Source organism: Equus asinus, chromosome 21, assembly GCF_041296235.1.
Source record: "Equus asinus isolate D_3611 breed Donkey chromosome 21, EquAss-T2T_v2, whole genome shotgun sequence".
In the NCBI taxonomy this organism is placed as follows: Eukaryota; Metazoa; Chordata; class Mammalia; order Perissodactyla; family Equidae; genus Equus; species Equus asinus.
Window position 1 is genome coordinate 65,992,460 of NC_091810.1, and position 17,765 is coordinate 66,010,224.

At 36.1% G+C, this 17,765-nt stretch overlaps 1 protein-coding gene across 13 annotated transcripts in view; it reads right to left on the reverse strand.

Moving 5' to 3' along the window:
• RBMS3 (RNA binding motif single stranded interacting protein 3) overlaps positions 1-17,765 on the reverse strand; it is a 1,423,334-nt gene that overhangs the window by 462,825 nt on the left and 942,744 nt on the right. The window lies entirely within an intron of this gene.

The following is a 17,765-nucleotide window of genomic DNA, read 5'->3' on the forward strand; positions in this document are numbered from 1 at the left end:
GAATTTCTATTTCTGTGTGTTTTACTGTCATATATCCTTCTCTGGATCTGCCTTCACCCTCAAACCGCAGTCTGGAGTCTCCAATTAGAGTTATTAGATATTTCTCCTTGGATGTTGAATGACCATCTCAAATGACAAAATAAAGTTGAACTCATCATATTCCCCTTTCTCCCTTCTCTGAAAACATTTCTAGGGCAGAAGCTAGTCAGGTAGTAAAATGTATACAGGATGGAGACTATAACAAACTAGCGAATTCAAGTCCCAGCTGAAGGGGCATCTGCTTTTCATCTCCAGCCATTGCTACCATGGAGGCACATGATCCCAATGTTGTCAGGCTTTCTGATTTTTTTTTTTTTGAAAGAAATCTGGGTTTTCAGGTGAAACTTCCCAAGTTTTCAAAATTGCCTTAGAGTTTTTATAAAACAATGTGAAGGCCAAATAAAACAGCTCTTCTAGGTAGATTAAGCCTGAGGACTGCCAGTTTGTGACGTTGGCACTAATGTGTTCCAGCCTCCTCCTGTCCTTCAAAGTAATATAGGTCCTTCAAGAGTAAACTGCATGTTCTGACTTCCTTGTCCACCAGCTATTTCTCCCAAATCGGAATAGCTGTTTTGCTCACAGCTTACATGAAATCACTTATCATTATTATTATTATTTTACTCTTTTATGATATTGCCTGTTTGTTCCTCATAAGAGTCTCTTCAATCAGACCTTGACGTTTCAGGGTTCCAGACAGTGTTTTAAGCTTCTCTGATCCTCCTCAAAATATCCAGCATAGAGTTTGACATATAATAAACTTCTATGAAAATCTGTTGATTTTTAAGTAATTTTTATCTATCTGACAATTTTTTCCAGATCAGGAACACCTACTAATGATTGAACTGCATTTATACAGAAACACATACGTATATATCATTAACTGACCACCTGCTATGTACCATTCACTACACAGAGTACATTAGATATTTTATTCCAGATTCTCACAACTGCCTAATAAGTTGATATTATTATTCTTATTTTTAAGCTGAAAAATTAAAGTTAGACATATTAAGTTACCTGCCCAAGTTGACACAGCTATTGAGTTTTATTGCTTATATTTAAACTCAGGTGCATTTGGCTACGAAAAACCCTACTCTTTCCTTGATATCACACTGTCCTTAAGTGAGCAAGCCTGGATAAAAGTCAGTCTTTTGGCCAGTCATGGGGCCACAAAAACATTTTTAAGTCTCTTGCAAATGTTGGACATAATGAGTCCTCTAAAAGGCAGAAAAATGACCAACATTTATTGGAAATAATATAGCCAGACATTCATTATTGATTGTTAGAACTTACTTCTAAAGAAACTTATTCCCTAAAGAAGCTTATAACTTCACAACACATAGCACATTCTGGTACAACTGTGAGTGTAACATCAACTGAGTACATCAAAAAACACAGCTTTGCAAAAGAATTTACATTTGCTGTTTGGGGATAACATCAAACCTCAGATTCTGAAAATCCTGACATCATCTATTGCCTCAATAGTATTAAGAGAAAACTGCATCAAATGTGTGCAGCATATGTAACCATTTTGAGGGCTATATTTCGGTAGCAGCGCAATTCAGCTGTTTAGAGCACCCTCTTGGTTTCCACTGTATCCCCCAGCATCAAAGCACTTAACCAGGTTCTCAAAAAAGCTTTGTGATAGGGCTGTTGCTATTAAAGTGGTAGACCCCAATCCTGACTTAGCTTCACTCTAATCTTTTCCTAGATTTTCTTTGTTACTAGCCTCATCCTTCTCATCCCAGCTCAACTGACATCTCTCTGATGCCTTTTCTCTCTTTCCCAAGCAGCTAATTTCAATTCTGATTATGATCCATCAGGACATTGAATATATTTGAATTATATTGAATATATTTCTATTAGAGAGTGCACTGGGTCATCAATTGTATCAATGATAAAAATGCAATATTTTATCAACACTGTATTGTACCTTTTCCTATCCTAATATTAATTCTTCAAGGAGAGGGCATAGGTCTCTCATTTATTTTATATCCCTGTCCTTACACACAGGGCTCACTCAGTAAATATTTGTTGAATGAATGAATAAATGAGTGAAAACCATATATCACACCCCTAACATCAGATAAGATAATCAGGATGGCAATGAGAGTCAAATATATCTAAGCACAGATGCATCTGCCACTTTGCAATGTGGCAAAGTACATATCCTACTGATAATGACACATCACTTTTATATCTTATCTTCAGCACATTCGCTTCATTTCATTCAAAAAGAGAGCTAGAACGTCACTCAAGAGCCAAACTAAGAAATAGTTTTAAAGTCTTTGTTGTAAAATGTTTCATGGCATATTATTTTAAATCTACGAAGACACTAAAGAAAAAAATTGACATAAAATACTGAAAGAGAAATTTCATTATAGGATAGCAGCTGCTCTAGCTTTTTAATGGATACACAGTTTTTACTACTGTTCCGAGGAAGTGCATACTGCAAAGAACTTGATGACATATTTCCCAGGGAGATATGTCTGTACAAGAATGATAGTGTTGGGCTGTCTGTGGAATCTTTCTGAGCTTCATAACATTTAAAAATGCACTTCTGTGATTAAGTAATACAAGAATGCCACTGCTTCAGTTAAAAGAATCAGAACTCACAATGGGAAAAACAGACAAAACCATATGATGTAGAAAGAAGTCCCACAAAGGTAATTTTAATTTTCTTAAAGCCCACACATATAAAAAGCAGAAAAGATGAAAATCTAGCCCAACTTTAATTTAAAATAATCATCCTATTGTTAATTCTTAAAACTTACACAAAGTACCCAAATGGATGAGAACACAGTCATTTTTGTTAACATATGAATCTCTTTGTGTTAAATTTTGAGAAGTATATTGGATAAAGCTGTTTTATGTCACCCCAAAAGATTCAATCCTTGTGGAACTACAGCAGGAAGCCCACTGTGCAATGGATGTTCAAATAATTCATAATAACATAAATCAATGGTGTAGACTATGTGAAGACTATTTGCTTTATAGACTCTGTATTATCCATAGTACTGTAGAAGTTATATGTAAAATAGATAAAACTACCACACCAGGTAGATGAGAAGACAATAGAAGAATGCATGTTGGGGCCGCCAGGTGGTCGAGTGGTTAAGTTCGCCCACTCCACTTGGGTGGCCCAGAGTTTCGCTGCTTCAATTCGGATCTCCTGGGCGTGGACATGGTGCTGCTCACCAGGCCATGCTGAGGTGGCGTCCCACACAGAACAACCAGAAGCACCTACAACTAGAATACACAACTATGTACTGGGGGGATTTGGGGAGAGGAAGAGGAAGAAAAAAAAGATTGGCAACAGATGTTAGCTCAGGTGTCAATCTTAAAAAAAAAAAAAGAATGCATGTTAAGTATTCCAGCTTAACGATAAACTTATAGTAGATACGCAAAAACAGTAGTTACTCAGGTGATGCTCAATCTTTCAATTACTTAATGGTCAGAAAATTCAGGCTGATGTTATAAATAGATTCTGAAAAACAATCGAGAGAGTGAGGAGATTGCAAAATTCAAGCAATGCTGTCTCAACTCAATTATCAGGGACTTCTGGTTCGTTTGCCTTAATCTGTCCCACTATTACTGCAGGTGTAAACAGACACACACCCCTGAGTGCATTCCTTTCATTCCACTGGGGAAAATGTTTTGCATGACAAAGAACAGACTTATGACACTTTTTTAGTCTGTCCCACTTGAGAAGGTCATGAGCTAAAGGGAAAATGCAAGATAAATTCAGCTGCTCCCCACATGCCAGGAAGATTATCATGTCTTCCTATGGATTCGTTTTACCTGATCAACTCTAATTTCATAAAGCTTGATTATATGGTTTCTAACTTCCACTGTAAGACCCCTTATGATGCTGTCAGTGTAATATAATATCTGAACTATCAAAACCCAAAGCCTTGTTTTCATACTTTCTTGAAACACCTATGACTGTGGATCTTGTGTTTAAGCACAGATCATATCCCATAATACTTAAGGGGAGACTCCATGGTTTATATGTATTTATGGTGCAAAGAGTATCTATACCTAGTAGAAAGACAGTAAACAGTTGATGATGTGGTAATGTTCCTCCAGGAAAGATAAAATCAGCTGCTCTTAACTGTGGTACAAATAAGAAAAAGAGAAACTTATTAAAGTTAATCACTTACTGGTAAATGCATAGTGCTTAATTAATTATTCTTCTTATTTTATGTGTTTACTTGTGTCTCAAGAGTCCACTACAGACGCTATTTACACCAAAATAAACTCCTCATTATTATTACATGTATAAATGTTACTCAACTGGGTTGGAGTATCATCTCAGTAAAAAATTCCAAATTTTGGCCCTCCACAATGCTTTATATAACTTATTTATACTATATCAGTCAGGGAAGATAAGTAAGCTCAGTTTCTCTTTCTAGTCTCTATTTTCATCACTCCCCAGTGTGAGTACCCAAGTCCAACCAAAGTTGATTACTGGAAGTTTCTAGAATGTTCCTGACTATAATGCAATGGCATCCAGCCAAGAATTGTCTTCCTTTCCTCCTGCCTCTCTACCCACAACTTCCTTTTCCTAATATCAGTTTGACTGTCTCCTCCAGAAAGATTTCACTCATCATCTTTCTTTTAGCTGAATTAGGAGCACCTCCTCTCCCAGGGCGCCCAATGCTACCTCTATCACAGCACTCTCCTGGCTGTATGGTAAGCACAGGTTTATGTTTGAGAGTTACCTGAGAATGGAAACTGTCTTCATTGTATAACCCAGCCATTATACAGAAGATGGTAGAGAATAAGTGTTCAATAAAAGTTGTTGAATAGACGCGATGAGGATATTAATTTCCATGTAAATAACCAGCTTAAAAGAAAACTTAAACTTGAAACTTTTTTCTTGTGTTAGATCACAACATACAAAATTACTAGAGAAGCTGTGTTTCTTTTTCCTTGTATTAAAAACAGTTTATAAGCATATTCACTAGCAGCCTAAAACTGGAAACAACCCAAATGTCCAACAATAATATAATGGATAAACATTAGGTTTATTCAAAAAATGGAATATCATACCATGATGGGAATGACAAACTATAGCTACAAGCAACAATGTGGATGAATCTCTAATGTTGAGCAAAAGACAGCAGAGGGACAAAAGTACATAGTATATGATTCCATTTACATAAATTAATGTGTTAAAAGTCAAAATAGTGGTTATCCTTGGAAGTACTTAGTAACTAGAGGGGATAGGAGGAGGTTTTTGCAGTGCTGGTCATGTTCTCTTTCATGAGTTGATTGCTGGCTACACCCATGTGTTCAGTTTGTGAAAATACACCAAGAAGCTGTACACTGATGATTAGCGCAACTTTGTATCTTATAGTATTTTCCAGCTCAGAAAATAACAGCATTGGTGGCCAGAGGCTAACAATATTTTCTAACAAAGAGGAGCCACACACACATGCAACAGCAAGAAATACTTCCCATCCATTCATTCTCCCAGGAAAGACTACTGTTATATTTAAAGTATCGAAAATCCTTAATTCAGAACCATTTGTCACAGGCGGAATAAAGAAGAAATATACAAACAAACGTACAAATTTGAGGTGCTAATAAATTGTCAGCAATATGTTGATTTTTATTGTTTAAAGAGACTTTTACCCACATAGAAGGACCGTAATTTGGAAAAATACAACAAAAAACCCCCAAAACTAAGGCTCCTTGATATTAAATTAACTATAGCAATAAAAATAGTAGTTGTGAGAAGAGAAAAACATATGTCTTGTATCCCCAAATGTATTTATTTTTTTGCAAATAAGCCTGATTCTATTGCAAGGTAGATTCCCTTTGAAGCTACATGATTTTTCCCAATTGGATTAGCATGGGTTTCATTGTGCTGTGGTTACAGATGTGTATTACACAATGGGAATTCACCTACAAACAAGATGTAATATATTCTGCTCAGGAGGTGGCCTCTTGTTCACTTGTCTTAAAGTTAACCACTGGTAAACCAAAGTAAAAGTTGATATGTTTAGATGGTATGTACTTTTCATATGCCATTGGAACATAATTGGTTCCACGTTCCTTAACATTAAAGGTAATGAAAAGCCACATTTCATGCCCATAAAATTGAAATTCTATTAACAGTCTTCAGCCCACTCTTCACCTGAATACTGACATTTTAATAAGTTGATTATTTTTTCCATTATAGAGGGAATATATCTCATAAAGTCAGATTTGGAAAACGTAGAAAAAGAGAAATCATTTACAATCTCACCACACAAACACTTGCTATGTTGTTTAATTCTCTTTTTAACCCATGTTTTTTTTCTGTTTATCTGTTTCACATAATCATACCACTTATACACTTTTGTATTCAGCACTAAGACTTTTAAGGACTTTCTATATGACTTTTAAGTATAAGCAATGGCAAAATCAATGTATATAACATAAAAATTCTTTCAGTACTGTTAGAAAATTTTAACACTGCAAACCCCACACATACAAACAAGCAGGTATGAAAAAAATAGTGATCCTCATTGGGTGGTTTACAATTTACACACTTACAAAGGAATCTTTACTATTAATTAATTAACTTATTTTTAGTGAATAGCTACCAAGTACCACAGAATGCCCTCAAGAATGCAAAGGCGACAGCTCATTACTACATTTCTACGACCTTTTCTTGTTTCAAATACCATCATTCCAGGGTATGTTAGCCTATTAAGAAACTTCAACACAATAAAGGTGTGGACAGCTGACACCTACTAATGTATGTATCTACTGGCTATTTTAGAATTAGTATTGCTACAAGTATCTTTTGAGCTAACCTTTATTGCTGTCTCCTGGAAATTACATATTTCTCAAAAAAATAACACTAGAAAGCATGGAGATCTGTGTTTGCGTGTGTGTCTTTGTGTATGTGTGCTTCTAGAAAAGGCCCTTCCTACAGCCTCTGAAAGTGAGGTCACTAAGAGAAAAGATTCAATCTTGTCTGAGAAATAACCAGTATTTTTATTTAAAGTTGTCAATACACTGAGAGAATTCATTCACTGCACATAAGTGAAAAGTCTTCTAAAGACTCAAAGGAATCTTTGAAACTATGGACCCTCAATTTCCTATTCCTATATATGGCAGCTGAGTATTGTAAAGTAGTTAGTATTAAATTGCATTTTAAAACAAACAGACACTTTAAAAACTTAAAATATGAATCACTTTTTGACATCATTTTCTATTTTGTACTTAAAAGGTAAAAGTTTGGGGTTAGTCATGGATTGTTTTTCTTTTACTTTTAGTTTATTTATATCCCAACCATGTCTTATTTGTGTTATAATTTAGTAAAATGAAGAATATTAACTTTATCATTCAAATTAAAAATAATACATTTATTTTAATTATTTAAATTAAAATTGAATATATATGATCATTTTATATATGTTTATTATATTAAATTATATACTAATTTATGTAATATGTTAATAAATATATATAAATGAATACTGAATATGTGAAAAATTTATAACATGTAAAAGATATAAAAATGCTTTAGATGAACACACATCACAGAGCTTAAGAAATAAATTATTGGTTGTGATTCTGAAATATCTTACTTGCCTCCCTCTAACCCCATTTCTTGAACTCTCCTCCATAGATAACTACTATCCTTTGTTTCGTAATAAAATGCTCCTTGTCTTTCTCTGTTGTTTTATCATACATGTATGATACATATTGTTTAGTTTTGCTCATGTTAGAACTTTACTTAAATGAATCATAGTTTACATATTTTACTGCAACTTGCTTATATTTGCTTATTTTAAATCACGTATTCAACCATGCTGGTGCACGGGCCTGTGATTCTTTTCTTTTCACTGGGTTATGGTATTCCTTTGAACAAATAATTCACCATTTGTTTACCAGAGCTCCTGTCTATTTTCACTTACATCTATCCATATACGCACCTTATTTCTGCCATTATAAACATGGCCATTATTATTATTTTCTTATCTATTTACCAGTACAAATGTGCAAGAGTTTTACTAGGCTATATGTTCAGGAAGAAGATTGCTGAGGCAATCCCAAAGTGATGTATCACCAGCAGAATACTAGTTTCGCCACAATTATACCAGTGTTTAATGTTGCAGACTTCTTCAATATTTATCAAACTATTGAATTTAAAATATTTTTCTTTGTAAGATTTTTAAGTTTTACAGATTCATAAACATTGCATTAATAAAACTTGATAAACAAATCCAGTTAAGGAAAATTTTCAGGCATGCCTTCCTGCTGTTTATGAGAATCAATATACTGTACCTTTACCGAGTCATGAACTAGTTCCAATATATGGTCTGATTTTTTAGAAGAGGTAAATATTTGTGAAGTTATGTCCCATCAGGTCTCTATAATTCACCAAGATTTGAAGGAGAATCTTAGATCTATGTGTGTGTGTGTGTCTTTGAATACAATACAGGCAAGAATAGCAACTGAAAACATTATCTAGAGAGCTTCTGTTTCCCCATACTTGTTCCTTAGAAGGTTCTGTCTCCACAAGATTTTGTTCAATTTGAGGCAATTTACATAAGGTCTGGAGAAGACTCTTCTAGCTTAGAAAACTGACTCCATATGAAGTAAACTAGTTAAGAGAGTATTGAAATAATTCAAATAATAAGCATTGGACAGTCAAAATAAAACTATGTTTTTCGGTGTTACCATAGAGACAAAATTAAGAGCTGAAGTAAATGTTCCTCTTAATTCAAGTCATTTCTCAAATGTTACATAAGATATTATAGCACTTTCTGCAGTAGAAAGCCCCAAAACCCAAGTCCTACAAAGTTGCTGTACTCCACCAAGTACTCAGGATCAGCCCCTTAACTTATTCCAGATTAGGTTGAAAACACACAACGTTTTTCTAAGTGTAACGGCTATATAAAAAGCTGAGCCTTTCTTGAGTGTATCATATGGATATTGAGTGCAGTTACCCAAACAAGCTTCAGTTCTATCAAGCCACAAGCTTTCTGGGGGATCTGACACCACAAAAGTAAGAGGACATGCAGATCTTATGGTTCACCCTTCCTTTGAGAAGGATGGAAAATTTCAAGAACATCCACAATGTAGCATGGAGACTGCTGGCAGACTCTTAAGTTCATTTTAAAACCACAAAATCAACAAAGCAACCCAATTTATGGGATCGTTTATGACCCTGAAGTCACTTCCACTGTCATATATATTTCTGTATTATGCATATATGAGATCACATTAATGTAGAGAAACAAAATAGCTGAAGGTATTAATAGCATTCCTTGAAAGGTTAAACTTTAGCTAAAAGGCAAAGAGGTTAAACATTATTTATTCCTCTATGCTGAGAAAGTCCTAACAGACCCTCAGTTCCTTAAGTTAACAGTATCATATCCGTACATATATTTTTTTTTTTTAAAGATTTTATTTCTTCCTTCTTCTCCCCAAAGCCCCCCGGTACATAGTTGTATATTCTTCGTTGTGGGTTCCTCTAGTTGTGGCATGTGGGACGCTGCCTCAGCGTGGTCTGATGAGCAGTGCCATGTCCGCGCCCAGGATTCGAACCGACGAAACACTGGGCCGCCTGCAGCGGAGCGCGCGAACTTAACCACTCGGCCACAGGGCCAGCCCCTCCGTACATATTTTTTGAAGCCTAATTCTTCCACCTACAAAAGATGTTACATGTTTAATTCTCATGTTTTATGACCTTGCTATTCAAAGTGCAGTCTATGGGGCAATATCATCAACATCACCTTGTCCTTCTTAAAAATGCAGAATTTGAGGCCCCACCCCAGACCTACTGCATCAGAATCTACATTTTAACAAGATCCCCAAGGATTTCATATGCACATCAGTGTCATAAAAACACTGTTTTATGACATACAGACACACACGTCATGAAATTCCATGCATTTTTGTTGAACCTAGGAGCTAGAAGAAATTAACTTTGCATTAAGAGTCAAGATAATTTTCCAAGTTAGTAAGACTCTGTATTTGCCAAAGCTGACTAGCTGAAAGATAGATTTGAACTTTATATGAGGCTCTTGTTTTCTTCTCCTTTTGCCGGATTTTGTACAGCTTTTAGCTGACACGTTCTCATAGTCTATAGTGAATACATCCAGACATTGCAGGGTATGCCAAAATTTGAGCAAAAGGCACTTTGGTCTCATCTGGGGAATTCTGTAAAATATGCAAGGAGAAGAAAAGCCTGGCTTACAGAATGTGAGAACTCTTCAGAAATTTAATTATATGTTTTCACTTGGCCTAAAATGTCCCCATGGCCTTTGGTCAAACAATTTTAGAGTAATCTAGTGGAAATGGGATATGTATTATCAAGTCTAAATCAATGCCAGTCTTATGTAAATAAAGACTTAGGGACACAGAGCCAAATTTCTCTGGCTCTCTCCCTGTATTAGTATCAGTACATACAATGGTAATAAAACAATTAAGCAAACATTCAAACTGCAGAGTTAAAATTACAGTGCAATTATTACCTAAATCACAGATTAAGGAAAAAATAAGGCCAACCATGTCTGTATATAAACAGTGCTTAATTTGTTATTGTGTTGAGTTCCATGTGTGTGTGCCTTGTGTCTGACAAACCGTTCAGCCTCCTGCTTTCTTAAGTAGGTTTTACTGTTAAATTATGGCTGGAATTAACCAACATGCCAGTACACCACGATATTAATCTCCCAAGTATTCAATCACTTAACAATAGCATCATTATTCTGGAGAACTCTGCTTGTTCACTGTTTGTTCATGTTTTCAGATGTTTCATTAAGAGCAATTTTATTTCAAAGGAATTCAAAAGCTGTGCAAATGCATGATCTAAAACAAAAAAAAAAGTCTTAAATATTTAATCTTCCAAAAAGGAGGCCAAAAAAAAGATAATCAAACAATCACTAGGTCTGTGAACTCAAAACAATTCTTTAAAATTAAAGCATTCTGGAGAGTTCACAGAGAGGGCACTTGACAGGAGAATGTGAAGCAGAAGAGGCTGGACTTTGCTCTTCACAGAGGAATCACCAACTTCCAGGGATGTGTTTTGTCAGTTGCCATAATTCAGCTGTGGCGGCAATGGTGTTGAGTCTCCTTCTTGTTACATATCTAGAGTCCTTAATTGGCCTTGGTGTGCAGAAATGAGCATAATCGCCATATCAGAAATGGCCTTCTCTTCAGACTACTGAATTTTATAGTTCATTAAAAGCATTTCTCAAGAGGCATTCATATTGAATTCTGACTTCCAGAATGACCACAAAGGAACAGTTACAGGCAGTGAGTGAGGTCCTGCGGTGGAGTCACGCTGATTCTTGAATTATATCCAAAAGTCCTGAGCCCAGTGTTTCCAGGACCTGCTGCTTACACAGCTGTTTAGATGGCCCAGGGCAAACCAGAATGACCAAATCTTTTTCTCCTAGTCAGTTCCACCATAATACGCCCAGATTCAAATTAGGATGGAATTTGAGAAATAAAATAACAAAGCATATATGTAAAGTACCCTTCAACTGATTTCAGAATCTGCATGGCTGAAAAAAATACTTGGAGAAACTTAACTTTAAAACGTCAATAATATGAACTAGTTGCCTTGGAAAAATAAATCCTCTGAATAGCAATGATTTCTGTCTTTGAAAATACCTTTTTTAGGACTTTACATAAAGTATTGAAATTAAAGAGATTTTTTTCCATATAGATACCCGAACTTATAAAGTGTGTATTTCTGAAAGGCCTCCAGGCTCAGGGGGCTCACTAGATATATTGGAAAAAAAATGTTTCAAAGGAAATGCACATTCCCCTCTATTTTGGTCCCAAATCATAAAACGTTTTAAAAAGATAAACGGAGACCACCCAATAGGCCAGAGATAATAGAAGCCATTTCTCTGGAGGAACGTATTAATTATTTATTATTAATTATTTAAGCACTATAGTATTCCCATCTCTAAATATACACTAGTATGTTAGAAACAGTTATCAAAATGTATTGCCTAACTACTAATGCTCAAGCATTACACCAAGAAGCTGGCCCGGTTAACACCAATAAATCCATTCTCTGACATTTATGTCTTTTATTCACATGACTTCTGCTGTGGCTTTTCAGAAAGTAGGGAAAAGAAACAGCCAGATTTACATTTTCCACTCCCTACCTTTAAACCCTGTTATCTTCATCATCCTTTTAGAGAAACAGAGAAAGGAGATTGAGCTAGATAGGTAAATGAAGGTGGTTATCATTGTCCTGTTTATTATTTACTATTCATTTACAGATTTCATAACCATATATCTGGTTTCTTCTATGTTCCAATCATTGTCCTGGGAATACAGAAATGAATAAGATGTGAGTTCTGTCTCCAAAGCACTTACCAACTAAAGTAGGATCACAGTTATGAAAATAAATTAATTAAATTCAGCGTTAGTGGTGCCAAGTGGCTGCAATTGAAGTACACAGTGTGAGACATCATAAGGGAACAAGGGCAGGCATGGGTTTACTTATGCTGGGAGCTAGGAAACAGTAGGGGTTAACAGAGGAAGATGAGTCTCACAGGCTTCCCAGAGGAAGCAGCACTTGAGTTGAATCTCAGAGATGTATATTTTCTTTTCTGATGGACAACGTTCAACCTGTGACGTTCACGGACAGCCTTGTGAACACTGGCAGTTACAGAGAGTTCAATCCATCAGCCAAACATTTCTTTGGTGCCTGTTAAGCGCAGCAATCCCAGAGAAGAAGATATATATTTAACAAAATATATTTCACACAAGGTCCTGGCTTTAACTTGCTTCTAGTTCTGCTGAGAGTAATCACGGCTTGAACAACTCATTTGAAAGTCTAGTCAGGCTGATAATCTGGTCCCCTTCAAAGTCAAATTTGATATTTTAAAGGAGAGGCTGAGAGGAGAGCAACCTTCAGTCTGAATTCTACCATGCTGATCAAATGGTTCTTTTGACAATCTTGAACCACAACAAACACTATGCAGTTGGCCATTCACCCACCTTGGAAGGGGGTTTAGAAACCATCCATTGTTTCTCACACCTCTCAGGGTCTCACCTCCTATCTCCCATCCTCACTGGCTGCAACCACAGACTTACTCAGTTTTCTTCATCTTCTCATATTTCCTTATATTTTAGAAACCCTTAGAGCCCAGGGTAGTGGTCAGGCTGACTTTCGACTGAACTGTGGTCCATTTTCACATAAGTTATTTGAGGGCACAGGTGTCCAAGGAGTAGCAAGATCACTAAAGATCTTGAAAGTCTCAAAGACGAATTATGCATCACATAGAAAATGTTTCACTGGTCAATGAGGGGACCTATTGAGCACCAATTCTGAATGGTACTTTGAAATGTGGAATGTAAGGTGGGGCAGTCTCCAGTCACCTAAGAATACTTAAGGCAACAGGATACACTCTACTTTCTCATTTTGTTTCTCTAAGTTCCACAAGATGTTTTAACATAGTGTGTAAATAAAAAATTTGGAGGGGGGGATAGGTTAGGAGGGTGAAATTAGAAAATCCTCAATGACAACCACAGAGGATTTCTAAGTCATAAGGGTATCCACTCCACACACATGTCCCTGGACTAATGTTAACTGTTCCAGCTACTGCAACCTAACGTAATATTCTGGAAGCCCCTCTGTGAATGAGGAGTATTTCTACTTTTGCATTGTTTTTTGAGTAACCACAAGCATATAATCCTAGAATTTTGATATTTTCACAAGTGGGCCTATAATCTTTTTGTGACCAAAGGTCCCCAAGAGAATCATGTTAATGGGACTGGACACTGTTGGAAAGGGAACAATGGTGAGATTCTAGGCCTGGAAAGAAACAGAACTCGTCTATAAAGAGTGATTCAAGAACCACATGCATGTCTCTGAATTTCAACATATTAACCCCAATCATCTCAAAAGCTAGATTCATACACATTTAAACTAAATGTTTCAAAGGAATTTCCCAGCAGGGCAGCACTATGGAAAAGTGGCATATTCACCATTTTCCTTTGCTAGTCTAAAGTTATATGGATATAGGTACATGTGCTCATTGGTTCTTTATCGGAGGACCAATAAGGCCTAAACATTTACCTAAAAGCAGGTTAAATATTAACACGTGTGATTGTACCCCACAGAAGCTCTGGAGACACATATCAACAAAATGTCATGCATCACGGAAGCCTTTCCATGAGGTTCCTCCCCTCTCCAGCTTAAATCAGATCCCTTTAACATATTCTCATAATACCCTGTGCTCTTCTTCCATAGCTTTTAGTACTTTCATGTCCACCTCCCTCCACTGGACTTAAAAACTCATAAGGATATCCTCATATCTATACTGCTGCCCTTCGATATCTCAACACCTAACACAGCCCCAGTCACCTAATAAGCACTTAACAATTTGTTGAATGAGTGACAGAAGTCTGTATCTTAAAAGCCGTAGCCATCTGAAAAAAGAGGTTTCATTTTGCAATTCCAGTCTTAGTATTCTTGTCATTTTGTGTTTCTAAGCAAAAGCAGTAAATAAAGAGCTCTTATGGGCAAAATTCATTCTTCTCATTTATGGATTTATCATTTTCAAAAACCTAGCTGTGGCAGAACTCTATGAATATACATTTTGGCATGGCATCCAAAATAGCTTTATTGATCTGCTGAAAAAGGAGAAGCAGGGGTAAAGTAAGTGTTAGATTCATCCTAAGGGCTGGGTAACATTGGGAAAAGCGGGGCAAGTGGCATTATCCCAGAACTGACACATAAGAAGCAACTAAGAAAAGTGCGATGCGGCAGCTCTAAGGCTGAAGCCAGGCAACTGTCAACAATTTGGCCAAGACTGCCCAGAAATCTTAATAAATGGACAACAGAAGTAAATGAGAATATGATATGCCATCCAACTGGGAGGTGATATATGATAATGTACAAGCAAGAATGCACCTAGTGATTTATCATTAAATATTTGGAATTGACAACAATATTAAATGAATAAATGTCATAGATGAAGACAGCCTCTCTTAAGAAGACACATGCAACCTGAAGCTGATATGAACACCGCTGAGAAAGGATCTGTAGACAAATGGGATTTAACCTAACAAACAAAGCTATTAATCAGGAATCAGATTAATAGTGGTAATTAGGACAGAATCTTCCATGAATGTAATTCTTTATATTTTATCATGCACTTATATGAATCAACCTCATGATGTATTATCACCCCATTTTAAAGAGAAAGAAATAGAGACTCAGAAAATTCAGTAACTTGCCCAAATTTTACAAGGCTAATAAGTGGCACATTTGAACTCTAAACCCCTTTTTATATTTAGACTTCCTGTTATTACAACCCAAAATATTAAAGATTCACAAATACCTCACAGAGTAGAACATTACTTTCTACTCCAACATACATATGTCAACAGCTCCTCCTGCACAATGTTGCAACATTACTAAGATGTATCCTTTTCCAATCTGTGCGTATCATAGCTTCTTTTTGCAATTGCTACAGTTTGTTTTTTTTTTTAACACTTTTGGAATTGTGTGAAGCTAGGGATATCATTTTGTTATTGTTGTTGTTCCTGTACTGTCTACATAATAGAAGAATCCTGGAGAGAGGGACTATGGCAGAGGAAAGCTCATGGAGACTTGAAAAGGTAAAGCCAAGTGAGGTTTTGGGTTCAGGAAGGGAGATGAGAAGATAATAAAGAGAAAGGAATGGGCATGATGCCACAGCATAAGTCTCTGAAGGCAATGGCAGCTTTGGAGGGTGGAGAAATCCCTCAAAACTGAAAATATTATCCAATGAAAGTGTTCACAAAAGGAGCCTTCATATAATTCTAAGATGAAACCAGGAGCACACGAAAGAAAGAAGATAAAACTGAATGTGAAGGTGAAAAAACAGCAACAAAATGAGAAAATCAGGACAGGACATCTGCTTGAAACTTCAGGTGTCCAGCAGGAAATGACAAATAGGAACCACAATTTCTGGACTATTTTGCACTGGACTTTTCTGTTAAGGAAAAAGAACTTTGGACTAGAGAAGTTAGACAGAACTGATGGTGAGATCATAAAAGAAAACTGAGACCACTGAGTTTAAGTTCTCCCCCAAACCTGTTAGGAAACTAAGATGGGTCATATCCTCTCTGAGGTCAACCAACAGAAATGAGCTAACTCCTAGGAATCAGACACTGTTCTCTGTAAGTCCTTCTAGTGTTTATGTCCCTAACCCTGATCTCCCCTTCAAGTGCTATTCCCAATTCTCAAATTGTCTCCAGAGTTGGGTATGAAGAGAAATTATTAAAAAAATTCTATTTGTATTTAGTTTGACTTAAAAATATAAAAGAATTTAAGCATTGCTAACTAACTTAAGCATTACTATTTACTCTATAGATTGACACCTGTGCCCTCACTCAGTTCTTACGTAAGTTAGTCAAGTGTCACTTTGTGCAGTGGTACTCAGAGTGGGCTCCATAGATCAGCAGTGGCCGGGCCCAGGGGCTTATTAAAAATGTAATTCATATGAAAATTGCAGTGCAATTTATCCCATCCCAGACACTCTGAATCAGAGTCTGGAGAAGGGGTAAGAGGGCAATGGGATATAACAATCTGTTTTTTAACAAACTCTCCAAGTGATTCTTAAGCATATTCGATAGTGATATTCGAGAAGCACTTACTTAAGGTACATGAAATCTCCTGTGAGGGTATATCAGTGGCATTTTATTATTTTATTTTATTTTATTATATATTGTGATTCACATTAAGAAATAATTTTAATCTAGAATTCAGTGTATACACACAGATGTATAGAAACACAGACATGCACACACATGTAAAACGGATCTTTCATGAAACAATATCTATGCTTACTATGTGTAAAATACTTTGACATTTTGTATTTTATTCAATTTTATTCTAATTCTTATCCACCAGACTGATCTCACCACGCACTGATTGTAACCGGCACATTGAAAAATACTATTCTATTGTATGTATTCAGAAAAGACTTTGTGACGGTAAACAGATTCTACCAATAGTGTATCGATTTTATTTAACCTAGAAGAAAGACCCAAAGGCATTGATAAGCACCTTGTTATATTTGCAAGGCTGTTCTCCTGAAGAAGAATTGGCTTTGTTCTGTACGGCAAGATGTATTTTGACTTATTACAAGAAAATACCTCATAAAAATGAGAGTTGATCAACAGTGATGAAATATATCAAGAGGTGGGCAGTACATCTCATTAGAAATGTTCAAGCTAAGCTAGTAGACCACTTGGGACTTGTCTTTTAGATGGAACTCAAGCTTTAGAAAACAGTTTGGGCTCGATGAGTTTTAATGCTCACTCTAACCCTAAGATTCTACAATTCTTTCAATTCTGGATTCTTCTTCAGTTCTTCACATTAGCACATTTCTGGTCTAAATTTTTTATTGCACTTACTCAAAGGGTCTGTATGACAGAAATGCACCTAAGGCAGAAATGTTACACGTTAGAAATCACGTACTTAGCAGTTAGCACACTGCTGTGATCATTTCCCGCCCTTTGTCCCCCAACTCACCTCTAATGTCCTCATGGGTTGGGTCTTTGCTTTAACCGCTGTTTATTTTTAGCACCTATCTCAGAGGCTGGCAATTACTAAGAGTTTGCTAAGTGAGTTAAAGACTAAATGAATGAATCTCTCTCATGATGATAAGCACCTATACCCAGGAAGCAGAGGACAGTTTATGAGAAGGATATAATTTGTCTTTATGGCATCCTAAACAGGTAGATCACAAATAATGCCA